Source organism: Bufo gargarizans, chromosome 8 (genome assembly GCF_014858855.1).
Source record: "Bufo gargarizans isolate SCDJY-AF-19 chromosome 8, ASM1485885v1, whole genome shotgun sequence".
Lineage (NCBI taxonomy): Eukaryota > Metazoa > Chordata > Amphibia > Anura > Bufonidae > Bufo > Bufo gargarizans.
Window position 1 is genome coordinate 61,194,718 of NC_058087.1, and position 18,568 is coordinate 61,213,285.

Sequence of the window (18,568 nt, forward strand, 5' to 3'; positions counted from 1 at the left end):
GACCGGCCGGGCGCTCCTTCTACTGGTAAGTGACAGGTCTGTGCTATTAAGCAATGCGCCGCACAGACCTTTCACTTACCAGTAGGAGGACCTCCCGGCCGGTCACAGACATCGCAGGTAAGTATAATGCTTCTGAAATTGCTAAGTAACCATGGCAGCCAAGACTGCAGAAGCGTTGCAGCCAAGACTGCAGAAGCGTCTTGGCTGCCATAGTAACCGATCGGAGCCCCAGCAATTAAACTGGGACTCTGATCGGAACTCTCCGCTGCCACCAATGATGGGGGGGGGTGATTTTAATTAGGGGGAGGTGATTTTAATTAGGGGGAGGGGAGGCCGCACTGGCCACCAATGAATATAATACTGGGGAGGTAGCCGCACTGGCCACCAATGAATATAATAGTGGGGAGGGAGGGGGGCCGCACTGGCCACCAATGAATTTAATACATGGGAGGGAGGGGGGCCGCACTGGCCACCAATGAATTTAAAACTTGGGAGGGAGGAGGGTCTGGCCTCTGCTGCCTGGCAGCACCTGATCTCTTACAGGGGGCTATGATACGCACAGGCAGCAGGGGGCAGTTATTACACAGTTCTCACTATATTCTAACTTGAAGCGTCCCCATCACTATGGGAACGCCTCTGTGTTAGAATATACTGTCGGATCTGAGTTTCACGATCTAACTCAAATCCGATAGTATATTCTAACATAGAGGCGTTCCCATGGTGATGGGGGACGCTTCAAGTTAAAATATACCATCGGATTGGAGAAAACTCCGATCCGATGGTATATCAATAGGGACTCCTGACTTTACATTGAAAGTCAATGGGGGACGGATCCGTTTGCAATTGCACCATATTGTGTCAACGTCAAACGGATCCGTCCCTATTGACTTGCATTGTAAGTCTGGACGGATCTGTTTGGCTCCGCACGGCCAGGCGGACACCCGAACGCTGCAAGCTGTGTTCGGGTGTCCACCCGCTGAGCGGAACGGAGGCCAAACGGTGCCAAACTGAGGCATTCTGAGCGGATCCGCATCCACTCAGAATGCATTGGGGCTGTACTGATCCGTTCGGGGCCGCTTGTGAGAGCCTTCAAACGGAACTCACAAGCGGAACCCCGAACGCAAAGGTGGAAGTAGCCTAAAGCTGCGCAGTGAGGCGTGGAGCCGGACACTGCGGTACATTATGTGCCAGTAATTCCTATAGCAACAAGTGGGAGAGCAGCAGAAGTTCCTGTGGTGTCACCGTGCAGCCTTACAGGGGGAAGTCATAAGGAATATGTGGACACTACTCAGCCTCCCCTCCCTGGCCCTGGTGTCGGGGGAGACGCTGGTGGACACTACTGTACATTAGACAAAGACTTGTATAACCACTATTTATCTGGGTCCGGCTTAGGGTTTGTAGACACTGATGACCAAGAACTTGCAGCATGGCTGGTCATGGTCCAGCTTCCTTCTGTAAATATTATTCATTTTTTAAATAACAGGAGGACAATAATAATTGTTAATTAAAGGCTCTTTACATAAATCAATAATGAATACATATAAACTTGATAAAAACATATAAGAAAAAAATATAAAAATATAAAAAAAATAGTCCAAAGGAATCAGTTTTTATAATGTCCTTATTTACTGTAGTTTTGCCTAAATTTATATTATCACGAATATTGCAAATCTTTTTTTTCCATGATCATAGGGATATATTCATCACTCCAGTGATTTGTGAAAACAGGGAAAAAAGAAAGTATGGAAAAAGATGAAAAAAATAAATAAATAAAAATATTTAAAAATGAAAAAAATGTAATTCATGTGGAAACAGTAATGCGTTATACAGAATATATAGTTGATATTCAATTGCAGATATGTCATTAAATATCCTTTATTTTGCTTAGTGCAAAATAATAAAAAATGATAAAAAAATAAAATAAAGTGTCTTTATTATCTTTAGTTTTCTTTGCTCTATGTCCCTATGATTATTTGTTTCTATGTTGTTCCTTTGTTCTCTCATAGTACAATATTTATACTGAGCTTAGTATCCACATAAACATATGTATATTTAGATTGCTATCGCTGCTATTTAATTACCACGCGGTTGTTTTCACCAAGAGTAGCAGCGATAACAATCTGAATATACAAATGTTTACTCTCGGCTCTCACTCCCAGGGTGGGGGAAAAAGAGAGCTGCCACATAATATTGTAATCATAACTACTGCTCTGCACACAGCCAAAGCAGCAGAGTGAGGTCTGAAGCCGGACACTGCGGTACAGTATGTGCAGGTGATTCCTACAGTAACAAGTGGGAGAGCAGCAGAAGTTCCTGTGGTGTTACCGTGCAGCTTACAAAGGGAAGTCATGAGGAATATGTGGATACTACTCAGCCTCCCCTCGCTGGCCTCCTTAGTGCCGATATATATATATATATATATATCTATATAGATCCATAAAAAACTTTTGGTCTGTACTGTACATTGAAAGTCAACGGGGGACGGATCCGTTTACAATTGCACCATATTGTGTCAGTGAAAATGGATCCGCTCCCATTGACTTACATTGTAAGTCAGGACGGATCCATTTGGCTCCGCATCCAGAGCGGATTGGAGGCGGAACGGAGCCAAACTGATGCATTCTGAACGGATCCTTATTCATTCAGAATGCCTAAAACGGCAGTGTGAAAGTAGCCTGTGCTGCGATAACGCTGCTTCTTTCTTTGATCCAGTAACAGCCTCTTAGTTTTTCTTCCACACTCAGAAGCCGTGCTGGATCTACATATAAATGGGTCATATATAAGACCCTTATATGGATCTGTCTCCATACATATTGGAGATTTTATTCCAAGTACTTCTTCACTTACTGTAGTATGATCTCAGATCTTAGATGGCACCATCTTCTTGTCTTAATTAATATTAATAAGGCTTAATATTTAGCGATATTTTTTATTTATAATTTTTATTTTTATATTCACTCCTATTTTACTTGTACAGTATGTGTATTTTCATCTGTATTTTTATATTATATGGTATATGTCCAATAAATCTATCGCTCTATATGCAAAACCCTAAGGAGGAGTGCATACCTATTTTTATTAAATTTTTTCTTTCAAATATACTGGGATTGGGTGGCTCAGTAAGGTGTTGAACCCTCAGTATTCATTGAGCTTTTGATTCTGACGCAATCTAAAAATAAATATTTACTTAGGACAGTGCCCCACAGGTAGAACATGGCTACAAACTGGTCTTCTCTGCATCTTAGGCCTCATGCACACGACCGTTGTGTGCATCCGTGGCCGTTGTGCCGTTTTCCGTTTTTTTTCGCGGACCCATTGACTTTCAATGGGTCCGTGGAAAAATCGGAAAATGCACCGTTTTGCAGCCGAGGCCGTGATCCGTGTATCCTGTCCGTCAAAAAAATATGACCTGTCCTATTTTTTTGACGGACAACGGTTCACGGACCCATTCAAGTCAATGGGTCCGTGAAAGAACACGGATGCACACAAGATTGGCATCCGTGTCCGTGATCCGTGGCCGTAGGTTGCTTTCATACAGACGGATCCGAAGATCCGTCTGCATAAAAGCTTTTTCTGATCTAAGTTTTCACTCCGTGAAAACTCATTTCCGACAGTATATTCTAACACAGAAGCGTTCCCATGGTGATGGGGACGCTTCTAGTTAGAATACACTGCAAACTTGGTACAAGACTGCCCCCTGCTGCCTGGCAGCACCCGATCTCTTACAGGGGGATATGATAGCACAATTAACCCCTTCAGGTGCGGCATCATATCCCCCTGTAAGAGATCAGAGCTGCCAGGCAGCAGGGGGCAGACCCCCCCCCCTCCCCAGTTTGAATATCGTTGGTGGCACAGTGTGCCCCCACCATCGCCCCCCCTCCCTCCCTCTATTGTATTAAATCGTTGGTGGCACAGTGTGCCAACCACCATCGGCCCCCCTCCCTCCCTCTATTGTATTAAATCGTTGGTGGCACAGTGTGCCAACCACCATCGCCCCCCCCCCCCCTCTATAGCAGTAACATTGGTGGCAGTGTGCGGTCTCAACAGTAGAAGATTCATACTTACCTGCTTCTTGCTGCTGCGATGTCTGTGTCCGGACGGGAGCTCCTCCTACTGGTAAGTGACAGTTCTTTAGCAATGCGCCGCACAGACCTTTCACTTACCAGTAGGAGGAGCTCCCGGCCGGACACAGACGTCGCAGCAGCAAGAAGCAGGTAAGTATGAATCTTCTACTGTTGAGACCGCGCACTGCCACCAATGTTACTGCTATAGAGGGAGGGAGGGGGGGGGCGATGGTGGTTGGCACACTGTGCCACCAACAATTTAATACAATAGAGGGAGGGAGGGGGGCCGATGGTGGTTGGCACACTGTGCCACCAACGATTTAATACAATAGAGGGAGGGAGGGGGGGGCACACTGTGCCACCAACGATATTTAAACTGGGGAGGGGGGGGGGGGCTGCCCCCTGCTGCCTGGCAGCCCTTATCTCTTACAGGGGAATATGATAGTACAATTAACCCCTTTAGGTGCCGCACTTAAAGGGGTTAATTGTGCTATCATATCCCCCAGTAAGAGATCGGGTGCTGCCAGGCCGCAGGGGGCAGTCTTGTACAAAGTTTGTAGTGTATTCTAACCTGAAGCGTCCCCATCACCATGGGAACGCCTCTGTGTTAGAATATACTGTCGGATTTGAGGTTCACGAAGTAGCTCATATCCGACAGTATATTCTAACATAGAGGCGTTCCCATGGTGATGGGGACGCTTCAAGTTAAAATATACCATCGGATTGGAGAAAACTCCAATCCGATGGTATAAAAGAACTCCATACTTTACATTGAAAGTCAATGGGGACGGATCCGTTTGAAATGGCACCATATTGTGTCAACATCAAACGGATCCGTCCCCATTGACTTGCATTGTAATTCAGGACGGATCCGTTTGGCTCCGCACGGCCAGGCGGACACCAAAACGACATTTTTTTCATGTCCGTGGATCCTCCAAAAATCAAGGAAGACCCACGGACGAAAAAACGGTCACGGATCACGGACCCACGGACCCCGTTTTTGCGGGCCGTGAAAAAAAACTGTCGTGTGCATGAGGCCTTACTTGTATATAGTAGAAGAGGATGAATTACCTAGTTTAGGTTAACACTGCCATCTACTGGCTTTGTTGTGTATTGCAGTTACAGTGGTTGTTTCGTCCATAGCAAAGGATGAGAACTCGAGCTTCAGTAGTAACGTTATGCAAAAAAAAAGGAGCGCTAGCAATGACACATTTTTAGAAGCACTCATTTCTGTCACTTTGTCAGTGGCACACAGTGGCAAGTCTCAGAAACTTGCCGGCAATGCTAGGGGCTGGAGTCCAGTGGCTTCACTGAGCAAGGCAGTGCAGTATCACTCTGAAGAGTGCCGCGTCCCGCCTGCTCAGTTCTGTCTGCTCCTGTGATACACTAGCCAATCAGCAGCAGGAGCTTAGCACTGCTAAATGCTGATTGGCCAGTGCAGCCCCCAGCAGACAAAGAAGAGCGAGAGCTCACCTGGCTGCAGTGCTGGCTGTCAGGGACATCGCCATCTGTGCACACAATGTATGAAAGGGAGGAGGGGGCCCCAGCAGAGTGTAAGCATGGACGTCCGAGATCCAGATAGGACTGTGGCAATGGCAATAGCATAATACAAAAATGGAGACATTGTAGGGGGCGGGGTCTTCTATCCACTCCGGGCCCCCCCCCGCCGCGGGCCCCGTAGCAGCTGCGTGGGCTGCCTATATTGGCGGTACGCCACTGGCTGGAGGGAAGGGGTTAGGTCAAGAATTGCTGCCCTGACTCTGGCCACAGTAGTTTTTCCTCCAGGAACACAGGGTACATTTAGGCTAGGGTTACACGACGACATGTGTCGCATCAATGTCGCACGACAATTTTTATAATAGCAGTCTACGGTGGATTTTTCGCCAAAATGTCGTGTAGCCCTAGCCTTACTGTTGTGTTTGCGCCTTTTTTTAGATGTAAAAAAGGCTGTTTTAGTCTAATTGTTTTTATTGACGTTAAAGGATGACTGTCACACTTGGACCCTAATTTTCATATATGTAGTTACTAAAAACATGATATTCCAGAATCAGTTACTATTAGACTGACTTACCCCATATTTAATAAGATTCAGCCCTTAGCAACCAGTCTGCATAAAACTGCAATTTCACTATTCAGTTAAGATGGCCACCACTGCCCTCACCCTGAGGCTAATCTCGCCTGCCCTCACTAGCCAGTAACAATAGCCCCCCAAAAGTGTCAGTAACCAGAGCCCTCCCCCCTAAAGGGTTAATCTCCTGCAGCACAAAGGGGTCCTCTTATCACATGTTGCTGTCATTTATACACTGAGCAGATGGCAGATCTCCCTTCCCTGCTCTGCACTGATTCGGCTCTGCATTGTCCAGCTCTGCTGAGTGAGGGAGCGTCTGCCAAGTGCAGGGACAGGGAGAAGTGCACACAGCCCAGGCACTGTTATCAGCTGCTGGGGAGGACCTGGCTTTAATCATTTACTTACAGTCCCTGGCTGTCTGTAATCTGACCTTGCAGGCTGCGTGCTTCTGCGTCCTCCGTCCTTCAACACATAGACGGACCATGCCTAGCAACCTGATTTTAAGCAGAGGTAAAAGTAGGCAGTACAGGGAACTAAGGCTACTTTCACACTAGCGTTCGGGTGTCCGCTTGTGAGCTCCGTTTGAAGGGGCTCACAAGCGGCCCTGAACGCATCCGTCCTGCCCTAATGCATTCTGAGTGGACGCGGATCTGCTCAGAATGCATCAGTCTGGCAGCGTTCAGCCTCCGCTCCGCTCAGCAGGCGGACAGCTGAACGCTGCTTGCAGCGTTCGGGTGTCCGCCTGGCCGTGCGGAGGCAAGCGGATCCGTCCAGACTTACAATGTAAGTCAATGGGGACGGATCCGTTTGAAGATGACACAATATGGCTCAATCTTCAAACGGATCCGTCCCCCATTGACTTTCAATGTCAAGTCTGGACGGATCCGTTCAGGCTACTTTCACACTTAGTAATTTTTTTAACAATATAATGCAGCCGGATCCGTTCTGAACGCAAGTGTGAAAGTAGCCTAAACTGGAATTAAGGGGTAATTAAGTACACAGTGAAAAGTTTAAATAGGGCCACCAAGGAGATATTAAAGGGAACCTGTCACCGGGATTTTGTGCATAGAGCTGAGAACATGGGCTGCTAGATGGCCGCTAGCACATCCGCAATACCCAGTCCCCATAGCTCTGTGTGCTTTTATTGTGTAAAAAAAAAAACGATTTGATACATATGCAAATTAACCTGAGATGAGTCCTGTCCCTGACTCATCTCACGTACAGGACTCATCTAAGGTTAATTTGCATATGTATCAAATAGTTTTTTTTACACAATAAAAGCACACAGAGCTATGGGGACTGGGTATTATGGATGTTCTAGCAGCCATCTAGCAGCCCATATCCTCAGCTTTATACCCAAAATCCAGGTAACAGGTTCCCTTTAATCACCACAATCCAATACTCAAAAAAAAAAAAATATATGACAGTTATACTTTAACTACTAAAATTGTGCCTGTTTTGAGGCTTTTGCACCTCATTGGACTAATTCAAAAGTTTTCTAACGTTGATGACTTTTTTCCAATCTATTTATGCACCTTTTTTTTTTTTTTACACCTGAATGTGTTGAAAATATAGTCTAAATTCTACTCCACTCCAGGGCTGGCATACTTTTCTTCATCAGTTTTAGAGGTGAAGTGCAACTTTTTTCATTAAAAGTCACACTTTTAGGTCTCATGCACACGACCGTTGTGTGCATCCGTTTTCCGTGATTTTCTGCGGACCCATTGACTTTCAATGGGTCAGTTGAAAACTCGGAAAATGCACCGTTTGTCATCCACATCCGTGATCCGTGTTTCCTGTCCGTCAAATAAATAGGACCTGTCCTATTTTTTTTTTTACGGACAACGGTTCATAGACCCATTCAAGTCAATGGGTCTGTAAAAAAAAAACGGATGCACAAAAGATTGCCATCCGCGTCCGTGATCCGTGTCCGTAGGCTACTTTAGCACAGACGGATCATACAGCTTTTTCAGAGCTGAGTTGTCACATCGTGAAAACTCAGATCCAACAGTATATTCTAACACAGAGGCGTTCCCATAGTGATGGGGGGCGCTTCAAGTTAGAATATACTAAGAACTGTGTACATGACTGCCCCCTGCTGCCTGGCAGCATCCGATCTCTTACAGGGGGCTGTGATCCGCACAATTAACTGTTAACTGTTAATTGTGCATATCATAGCCCCTGTAAGAGATCAGGTGCTGCCAGGCAGCAGGGGGAAGACCCCCCTCCCTCCCCAGTTTTAAATTCATTGGTGGCCAGTGTGGCCACCTCTCCCTCCCTCCCCTGTATTAAATTCTTTGGTGGCCAGTGCGGCCCCCCTCCCTCCCTCCCCTGTATTAAATTCTTTGGTGGCCAGTGCGGCCCCCCTCCCTCCCTTCCCTTTATTAAATTCATTGGTGGCCAGTGCGGCCCCCCCTTCCTCCCTGCCCTGTATTAAATTCATTGGTGGTCAGTGCGGCCTCCTCCCCTAATTAAAATCCCCCCCATCATTGGTGGCAGCGGAGAGTTCCGATCAGAGTCCCAGTTTAATCGCTGGGGCTCTGATCAGTAACCATAGCAACCAGGACGCTACTGCAGTCCTGGCTGCCATGGTTACTTAGCAATTTTAGAAGCATTATACTTACCTGCGATGTCTGTGACTGGCCGGGCGCTCCTCCTACTGGTAAGTGACAGATCTGTGCTATAAGCAATGCGCCGCAATGGCAGCCAGGACTGCAGTAGCGCCCTGGTTGCCATGGTAACCGATCGTTGCCCCAGTGATTAAACTGGGACTCCGATCAGAACTCTCCGCTGCCACCAATGATCGGGGGAGAGGAGAGGGGAGGCCGCATTGGCCACCAATGAATTTAATACAGGGGAGGGAGGGAGGGGGGCCGCACTGGCCACCAATGAATTTAATACAGGGAAGGGAGGGGGGCCGCACTGTCCGCCAATGAATTTAATACAGGGGAGGGAGGGGGGGGCTGCACTGGCCACCAATGAATTTAAAACTGGGGAGGGAGGGGGGTCTGCCTCCTGCTGCCTGGCAGCACCTGATCTCTTACAGGGGGCTATGATATGCACAGTTAATTGTGTGGATCACAGGCCCCTGTAAGAGATCGGATGCTGCCAGACAGCAGGGGGCAGTTATGTCCACAGTTCTTAGTATATTCTAACTTGAAGCGTCCCCATCACCATGGGAACACCTCTGTGTTAGAATATACTGTCTGATCTGAGTTTTCACGATGTAACTCAAATCCGATGGTATGTTCTAACATAGAGGCGTTCCCATGGTGATGGGGACGCTTCAAGTTAAAATATACCATCGGATTGGAGAAAACTCTGATAGGGACTCCTGACTTTACATTGAAAGTCAATGGGGGACGGATCCGTTTGCAATTGCACCATATTGTGTCAACGTCAAACGGATCCGTCCCCATTGACTTGCATTGTAAGTCAGGACGGATCCGTTTGGCTCCGCACGGCCAGGCGGACACTAAAACAACTTTTTTTTTAACTTTCCTTCATGTCTGGTGATCCTCCAAAAATCACGGAAGACACACAGAAGAAAAAACGGACACGGATCACGTGACCCCGTTTTGCGGACCGTGAAAAAATACTGTTGTGTGCATGAGGCCTTAGGGAGACTTTTCACAACTGATTTGTGCCTTTTTTATGTGCATACTTATTAGACCAGTCTAAATGAATATGAAACTAACTGGAAAACAACCACCATTGGTCAGACTAATAACAATATGCCTAGTATGATTATTCATGACGTGCTGTGCGACTTTTAGTAAATACTAGACAAAAGACTGACAGACCAATGACATAAGCCTGTCTAATTTTACACCTAAAAACAAGCAAACTTTATAAATGTGCCCCATGGGCTGCTGGCTGTGCACCTAAATTTATGTGCGTCATAAATTAGGCGCATCTATAGCAGTCCTTGCGCCTGGCGATAAAACTATGCCAGCCCGATATGCCACTAAACGAAATATTGTCGCACAGCCAGTTAAAATGGAACTATTTTTCGACTAAAATAGTCACAAGTCCCTTAATAAATGTGCCCCATAAAGTGTGCCTGCTCCGATGAGGTGCGAGCCCAATGGGAATTAAATTGGGGTCTGATCTGGATTTTGCCCAGTCTGGAATCTGAATGTATTTTTTATGTGGTCTGGTCTGAGATCTGATGCCTCTCTTGCTGCATTTTTTTTATGTATAGTATATTATTGTTATTGTTATTGCAGCATGCTTTGATCATTTGTTGTACTTGTGGGTAGTTCTGGTAAATGCTCACTGGGGGTGGTGGGGGGGAGAGAAGCTAGCCATTCAAAAGTTAGTTTTTACCCAGTTCCTCTAACCTCACTCCCACCTGGCCCTGTTATGTAGATAGGTGTAACATTTCAGCAGTGATGGCCAGTTTGCAGTGTTTGCCGATGAACACATGCGATCTGCCATCTTCACTCACAAGTCAGGCGATGCAGAGGTAAGTCCTTAGGTAAGGTCTTCATCGGGCTGTTCTCGAAACTGCCTGCTCCCGGTGACCGCATGTGTTTCAGAGCGGCTCGCGCTGCTGGCCCAGGTAAGGACTTACCTCTGCATCGCCGGGCTTGTGAGTGAACACTGCGAACTGGCCATCACTGCATTTCAGAAGCAGAAGGGATGGGTGCACCCCTACTGTTCTGTGTTTTGAACCCATTTCAGTTTTTTTTATCAAATACTAATGCAAACTACTGGCCAAAATATGCAGGTGAAAGTGACCTAAGTGTGGATTCACACATGGGGGGAAAATGCCTTTGTAAATGACCCCGTGTGTCTGTTTTATGCATTCTACAGTATGTACTCTGTTTGCTTGACTTTGTCACGGATTGTATGTGCTCTGATAGAGTCTGTGTGGATAGTGTGAGACTCTTGTGCTTCATTCCTCCGACTCTTGACCGCTGCCGTCCAGTGTCCACTATCTTAATGTGGCAGACATCCCAACCTGCGAAAACTCATTTCAGGGAGGTTCTTTTTGCACTGTGCGCACGCGCCGAGAAGGGGACACTGCTACAGGTGGCCGGAAAGGTTTACTGCGAGTAAACCTTTCCGGGATATATTGTTTCACATGCGGGCGTCAGGGAGCCGCTATCTAATAGCGTCCAAGAGACTTAAGATCCCTGGTGTGGGTTCCTAAAGTCCATGTTTCCTGGAGTCTATGCCTGGCCCTTGTAGTCCATCTGCAAGTGCTCCGTGTTTTATGTCATGCCTTGTATTCGCCTGTATTCTGCCTGGTTCTGAATTGTGCCATGCCTGTGTTTCTGGTGTTTGCACCAGGGATCCTGACTTCTGCTGAGCAGCTGACAAGTACAGCGGGACCATCCCAGGAGGTAGCGGTCTGATCGCTATCCTGCAGTGAAGTCAACAACCCTGTACAGGGGTTAAAGGGTGAATACCAGACAGGTGCCAGAATAACTCCCGTAGGCCTCATGCACATGACCGTATGTATTTTGCGGTCCGCAAAAAATAAGGATGGCGTCCGTGTGCATCCCTTATTTTGCTGAATGGAACAGGAGGCCCCAAATAGAACAGTAATATTCTTGTCCGTAATGCGGACGATAATAGGACATGTTCTATTTTTTTGTGGAACTGAAATACAGAAACAGAATGCACACGGAGTAACTTCCATTTTTTTACTGACCAATTGAAATGAATGGTTCTGTATACGATTCGCAAAGAAAACAGTACAGACACGGAAAGAAAATATGTTCATGTGCATGAGGCATAAGGCTACATTTACACGAACGCATTTTGTTTCCGAGTCCTTTTTATTTATTTTTTCGGATTGGATGAGGACCCATTAATTTAAATGGGTCTGCAAAAGATGTTTTCCGTAGCCCCGCAAAAAATATAGAGCATGTCCTATTCCTGTACGTTTTGCTACAATTAGGGCTTCACATGTCCGTCTCAAAAGTCTCGCCGAGAACATTTTTTTAATTAAAAGAATCCTTTTATATTTTGGACATTCTACCTTGGTGAGGTCACTCAGTACCCAACATTCCACCGTAAACGGAATCTCAACTTTCAATTCCCGGATAATAAAATTTTAAATTGCCCCCCAATATTGTTTCAACTCTATACATGAGAAAGGGCAAACTAATCAGTGACGTTAACTTACTGCTGACACCCTCTCCACTCTGTCGGGGGGCTCTGCTTGTAGGTTCTGCAGACATCTATGTGGAATCAGCTGCCGACGGTGGAAATGGAGTGCACGTCTTCTTGGCGCTAACATTGACCTGTAAGGCCTCTTGCACACAAACGCAAGTGGTCCGTGCCCATGCTGTGGACCGCAAATTGCGGTCCGCAATGCACGGGCACCGACCGTGGGGCAGCCGCATGCGGCTCGCAGACCAATTCACTTGAATGGGTCCGCGATCCATCTGTTCTGCAAAAAGATAGAGAAAGTTCTATTTTTTTGCGGTGCGAAAGCACGGAACGGAACACCACAGAAGCACTCCATAGTACTTCCTTTCTGCACCGTTCCGCATCTCCGGATTTGCGGCCCATTCAAGTCATATGCGGTCCACAATACGGCAACAGGACACCTATGGTCATGTGAATGAGCCCTTAATCCGCATGTTTTGCAGATCAGTGTTTTGGGGACTGCAAAACGCATACGGTCATGTAAATGCAGCACTTTCACACGACCGTATGTGTTTTGCGGTCTGAAAATTGCGGATCCGCAAAAAAAAACTGATGATGTTCTGTATGGCATCAGTTTTTTTTGAGGATCCATTGTAACAATGCCTATCATTGTCCGTAAAACGGACAAGAATAGGACATGTTCTATTTTCTTGCGGGGGCTACGGAATGGACATACAGATGTAGATAGAACACGGTGTGCTGTCCGCATTTTTTGAGGACCCATTGAATTGAATGGGTCTGCATCATATCTGCAAAAAACACGGAACGGAGACGGAAACAAAATACGTTTGTGTGAATGAAGCCTTAGGGCTCATGCACATGAACATATTTTTTTGCCGTGACTGTTCCATTTTTTTGCGGACCGTATGCGGAACCATTCATTTCAATGGGTCCGCCCCAAAAATGTCAGTTTCCGTATGTCTGTATTTCCGGTCTGCAAAAAAATATAACATGTCCTATTATTGTCCGCATCACGGACAAGAATAGTGCTGTTCTATTAGGGGCCAGCTGTTCCGTTCCGCAAAATACGGAATGCACACGGACGTCATGCGTATTTTTTGTGGATCCGTTTTTTGCAGACCGCAAAATACATACAGTCGTGTGCATGAGCCCTTATTCAGAGGTTTTTTAACTTTTGCCACTTTTTTCCTACCTATTTATGTAGGTGTCGCAAAAAAAGTCTAATTTCTGTGCCACTCCAGGGCTGGTGTACTTTTCTTCATCTGTTTTGAGTGGTGAAGTGTGACTTTTGTGAATTAAAACACTCGATTTCCTGGAGATGCACAAATAAATTAGACCAGTCTAATGCCTCATTCACACGTCAGTGTTTGGTCAGTGATTCCATCAGTGATTGTGAGCCAAAACCAGGATTGGAGCCTCCACAGACATAAGGTATAAGGGAAAGATCTGCACCTGTTCTGTGTTTCCAGTTACTCTGTTCTGTGGCAGATAAAGCCTCATTCACACGTCAACGTGTTGGTCAGTGATTGTGAGCCAAAGCCAGGATTGGAGCCTCCACAGACATAAGGTATAAGGGAAAGATCTGCACCTGTTCTGTGTTTAGAGCCGCACCTGGTTTTGGCTCAAAATCACTGACGGAACACTGTGTGTGTGAATGAGGCATTATACCTAGAAATGAGCTAATTTTTTACAAATTCGATTCGGTCGGTTAAACAAATTTTTGGGAAAAATTTGGTTTGATACAAATTTATTCGCGGCAAATCGAGTTAAAAATCGGCAGTCTCCTGGTTGCAGAGAGCCTTTTTAGTGGTGTAGAACACCTGCAGATGACAGGCGTCGCTCTTAGAATCACTGCACACTTCACTTATTTGGGCAGTCACGGGGCTAAAACTGACCAAATAACTCAAGTACATATGAACTCAGCCTTAGGCCTCTTACAGACGAACGTGTGCTGCCCATTGCCGTATTGCAGACTGCATATGAGGATCCGCAACAAATGGGCACCGTTCCGTTTGCATTCTGCATCACTGATGCGAACCCATTAACTTGAATGGGTCTGCAAATCTGGAGATGCGGAAGGGAATCATGGAACGGAACACTACAGAAGCACTACGGAGTGCTTCTGTGGTGTTCCGTTCCGTGCTCCCGTTCTGCATAAAGATAGAACTTGCTCTATCTTTTTGAGGAACGGAGGGATCGCAGACCCATCCAGGTGAATGGGTCTGCAATCCACATGCGGCTGCCCCACTGTCGGTGCCCGTGCATTTTGCGGTCCACAGCACAGGCACGGACCACTTAAGTTTGTGTGCAAGAGGCCTTACAGGTCAATGTTGGCTCCAAGCAGAAGCGCACTCCTTTTACACCGTCGTTAGCTGATTCCACATAGATGTCTGCAGAACCTGTTCTATTAAATGCTTATACAAGCAGAGCCCCCCAACAGAGTGGAGAGGGTGTCAGCAGTAAGTTTGTGTTGACGTCACTGATTAGTTTGTCCTTCCTCATGTATAGAGTTGAAACAATATTGGGGGGCAGTTTATAATTTTATTATCCGGGAATTGAAAGTTGGGATTATGTTTACGGTGGAATGTTGGGTACTGAGTGACCTCACCAAGGTAGAATGTCCAAAATATAAAAGGATTCTTTTGATTAAAATAATGTTCTTGGTGAGACTTGTGATTGCTAGGGTTTGGTTTTCTCGAAATACTCCAAGTATTACTTCATGGGTTAATCTGTTGAATAAGATTAAGGCCTCTTTCAGACGGCATTGCGGGAAAAGGTGCGGGTGCGTTGTGGGAACATGCACAATTTTTCCGTGCGAGTGCAAAACATTGTAATGTGTTTTGCACTCGCGTGACAAAAATCGGCATGTTTGGTACCCAGACCCGAACTTCTTCATAGAAGTTCGGGCTTGGGATCGGTGTTCTGTAGATTGTATTATTTTCCCTTATATCATGGTTATAAGGGAAAATAATAGCATTCTGAATACAGAATGCATAGTAAAATAGCGCTGGAGGGGTTAAAAAAAATAAAAAATAATTTAACTCACCTTAATCCACTTGATCTCGCAGCCGGCATCTCTTCTGTCTTCTGTCTTCATCACATGGTCCATCACATGATCCATCACCATGGTAAAAGATCATGTGATGGATCATGTGACGACCGTAGTGACGTCACCACAGGTCCTGTTCCTGTACACAGCACAGAAGACAGACAGAAGAGATGCCGGCTGCGCAATCAAGTGGATTAAGGTGAGTTAAATTTTTATCTATTTTTTAACCCCTCCAGCGCTATTTTACTATGCATTCTGTATTCAGAATGCTATTATTTTCCCTTATAACCATGTTATAAGGGAAAATAATAATGATTGGGTCTCCTAGCAACCGTGCATGAAAATCGCACCGCATCCCCACTTGCTTGCGGATGCTTCAGATTTTCACGTAACCCCATTCATTTCTATGGGGCCTGTGTTACATGAAAAACGCACAAAATAGAGCATGCTGCGATTTTCACGCAACGCACAAGTGATTCTTGAAAATCACCGCACTGGGTCGGGATTCAGTGCGGGTGCAATGCATTCAACTCACGCATCGCATCCGCGCGGAATACTCGCCTGTGTGAAAGGGGCCTAAGAGAGATGAAAACATTCTATATAAGCAGAGAAATACTGAGGAAGGTTTTCCTGCCTACACTCCCTCATTGTATTGTTTGAATTTCATAGAAAAAAAAAAGATGAGTAGCATATCACACGCTGAGAGTGAATGGAGCAGGATTCCTCAGCAGTGCAGAGTATTTCAGGAAGGAGTGTGCTGATCTTGTTGAAGATTGTGGACTAAGAGTTACAAGGTAACAATAGCAGAGTATTTCAGGAGTGTGTCGGTTGTGTTGGAAAGGACAGACAGGATTACTGGTTCTCAAAAAGCTTAGAATCAACGTTGAAAAATTTATGGCATCAGAGGTGTGTGAGGACGCCATCACGATAAGATGGGTACGCCATCCAGGGCAGATTGTATATCTGTGGCTTAGCTGTGGGTAACCCGCACCGGAAAGGCCTTTATGGAGGCGACTCTTTTTTTACTTTCCACGATTACTCAATAAAGTGTTGCCTAAGACAGGAGAGAATCGGTCAGTCTTCTGGTTATTCAAGATCGTGGTTACGATGGAGAAAGCATTCCAAAAAACAATTCATCGACACCTGGAGACGAATCCTGTCAAGATTGATGCGAGTGCGGTATTGGCTGCTTAGCGAGCCAGATACTTCTGGTGGAACCTGCCTGGCATGAACAGGCCTCTAGTAGCTACAAACAATGGGAAGACAAAGCTGCAAGATTGCTTGGAGCCTGAAAGAGTCGTGACATTAATCAAGATTCAAACCATAATTACCAGCTCCTGGTCTCTTCATCAGGAAAAACATCACGAGTTCACAGTCATCATGGATGGGAAGGAGGACATCCTGAGGTATACGGAGATGCAGAGGGTCTTCATATTCCCTCCGCACTATACGGACGTCTCAGAAATTACCTCTCAGGATTATCATTTATGCCAAGTAAAAACATTTGTTCAACGTTACTACAAGTCTAGAATCCATTTATTCCACTTTTTACACTATCTAAGGTCAACTACCCTTTTTGCACTGCTTCGGACTACACCACGTCTGGGATCCACCGATTTCCAGGTAGGAACACTGTGATACGTGCATACAACATCTACAGAGACACTGTAGGCCACTCTAAACCACTCTGGCAAACCTACCCTGGGTACCACTAATACCATCTACAACTCTATGTTTCTGTTGCTTAACTGCAACTCGCGTCACGTTTACTTGCTCTATATGAGGGGCATATTTCATAGAAACCTCCTAGGGGGCAAGGGATCCCCCAGATGCTGGTATTGGGTCCGTTGCACCTGCACCAGAAACATTTAGGCCTCTGCCACTCCCCTGTGCAGGGCCTAGCACGTCTCTGTCTGTCATACTATTAGATCAAATAAATAAATAAAAAAAGGAAATTAAAACACCCCCAAAAAGTCTGTAATTTTCTTACTTCACCACAAAACTGCTATTTAGCCCTTTTTTCCCCATTAATACAAGCGGAAAAATGCTTTAGAACATATAACTGCACCGCACAAGGGCAAATAAAACGTATAAATATTTCCTTGTAATAAACCCTGTCATTGGCTGTATCAAACAGCACTTTCACCCCAATAACAAGAACGGTTTGCTGGAAATACAGAGCTGTATAATGGCAATTTCAAAATTCGGCTTTGGTGCGAATCAAATTTTTCCTGGAATTCGGATCGAATTCCACTTTGTCAACTTCGATTCACTCATCTCTACTTATACCTTATGTCTGTGGAGGCTCCACTCCTGGTTTTGGCTCACAATCACTGATGGAAATCACTGACCAAACACTGACGTGTGAATGAGGCTTAAGTGAATATGAACCTGTCTAAACGAAAAACAACCACCAGAGGTCAGACTATTAAAAATGCACCAAGTCTAATTCATGAACTGCTGTGCCACTTTTAATAAATGCTCGGCAAAAGAAAGACAGCAGAATGAAATACACCTGTTTAATTTTATGGCCAAAAATAGGCAAGCTTGATAAATGTGCCCCAAGCAGTTTTTGTTTTGAATCCTGTATTTTAAGCATCCGTTATGCACATTTTGCATCCATTTTAGCCATTTCCGTCTGAGATACATGCAGGACTTTTTTTTCCCGAAAAAAAAAAAAAAAAAGGAAACGGCTAAAACATATGCAAAATGTGAATTTTACTGACTTTTTTTTTTTTTTTTTTTTTTTTTTTTTTTACAGAATATGTTTTTTTTTTTCTTCTGACGGATCAGAAGAACAGAAAATGAAACGGTGAGGTGAACCCTGCCTCAGCCACTTTTCCTTTGTACCAGTTTAATAAATCTCCCCCTATGTGTAGGGACTAGTGTTGAGAGAACTTGTGTTTTCAAGTTTGGTGTACAAGGTTTGGGTTATCTAAGAATTCCGTTTCGGATTTCGCTACCACAGACCATAACTTGTGATACGTGGTAGCGGAATCCATAAGGGAATTCTTAGACAACCAGAACCCGAACCTTGTACGCCAAACTTGAAAATAGAAGTTCGCTCATCCCTAGTAGGGACCCTAAAGCTACCTGCTCACAGGTACAGGCTATCATGCAGAAATTAGGCGCTTCTTTCAGCAACGCAGGGGCTATCCAAGCATAAAAGACCCCTCTGTGTAAACCTGCCCTTACATAAGAAAATGTAATGCTATTTTTAACTCTCTTCTCTTATGCAAACTCAATTGCTAATTCCCAGTT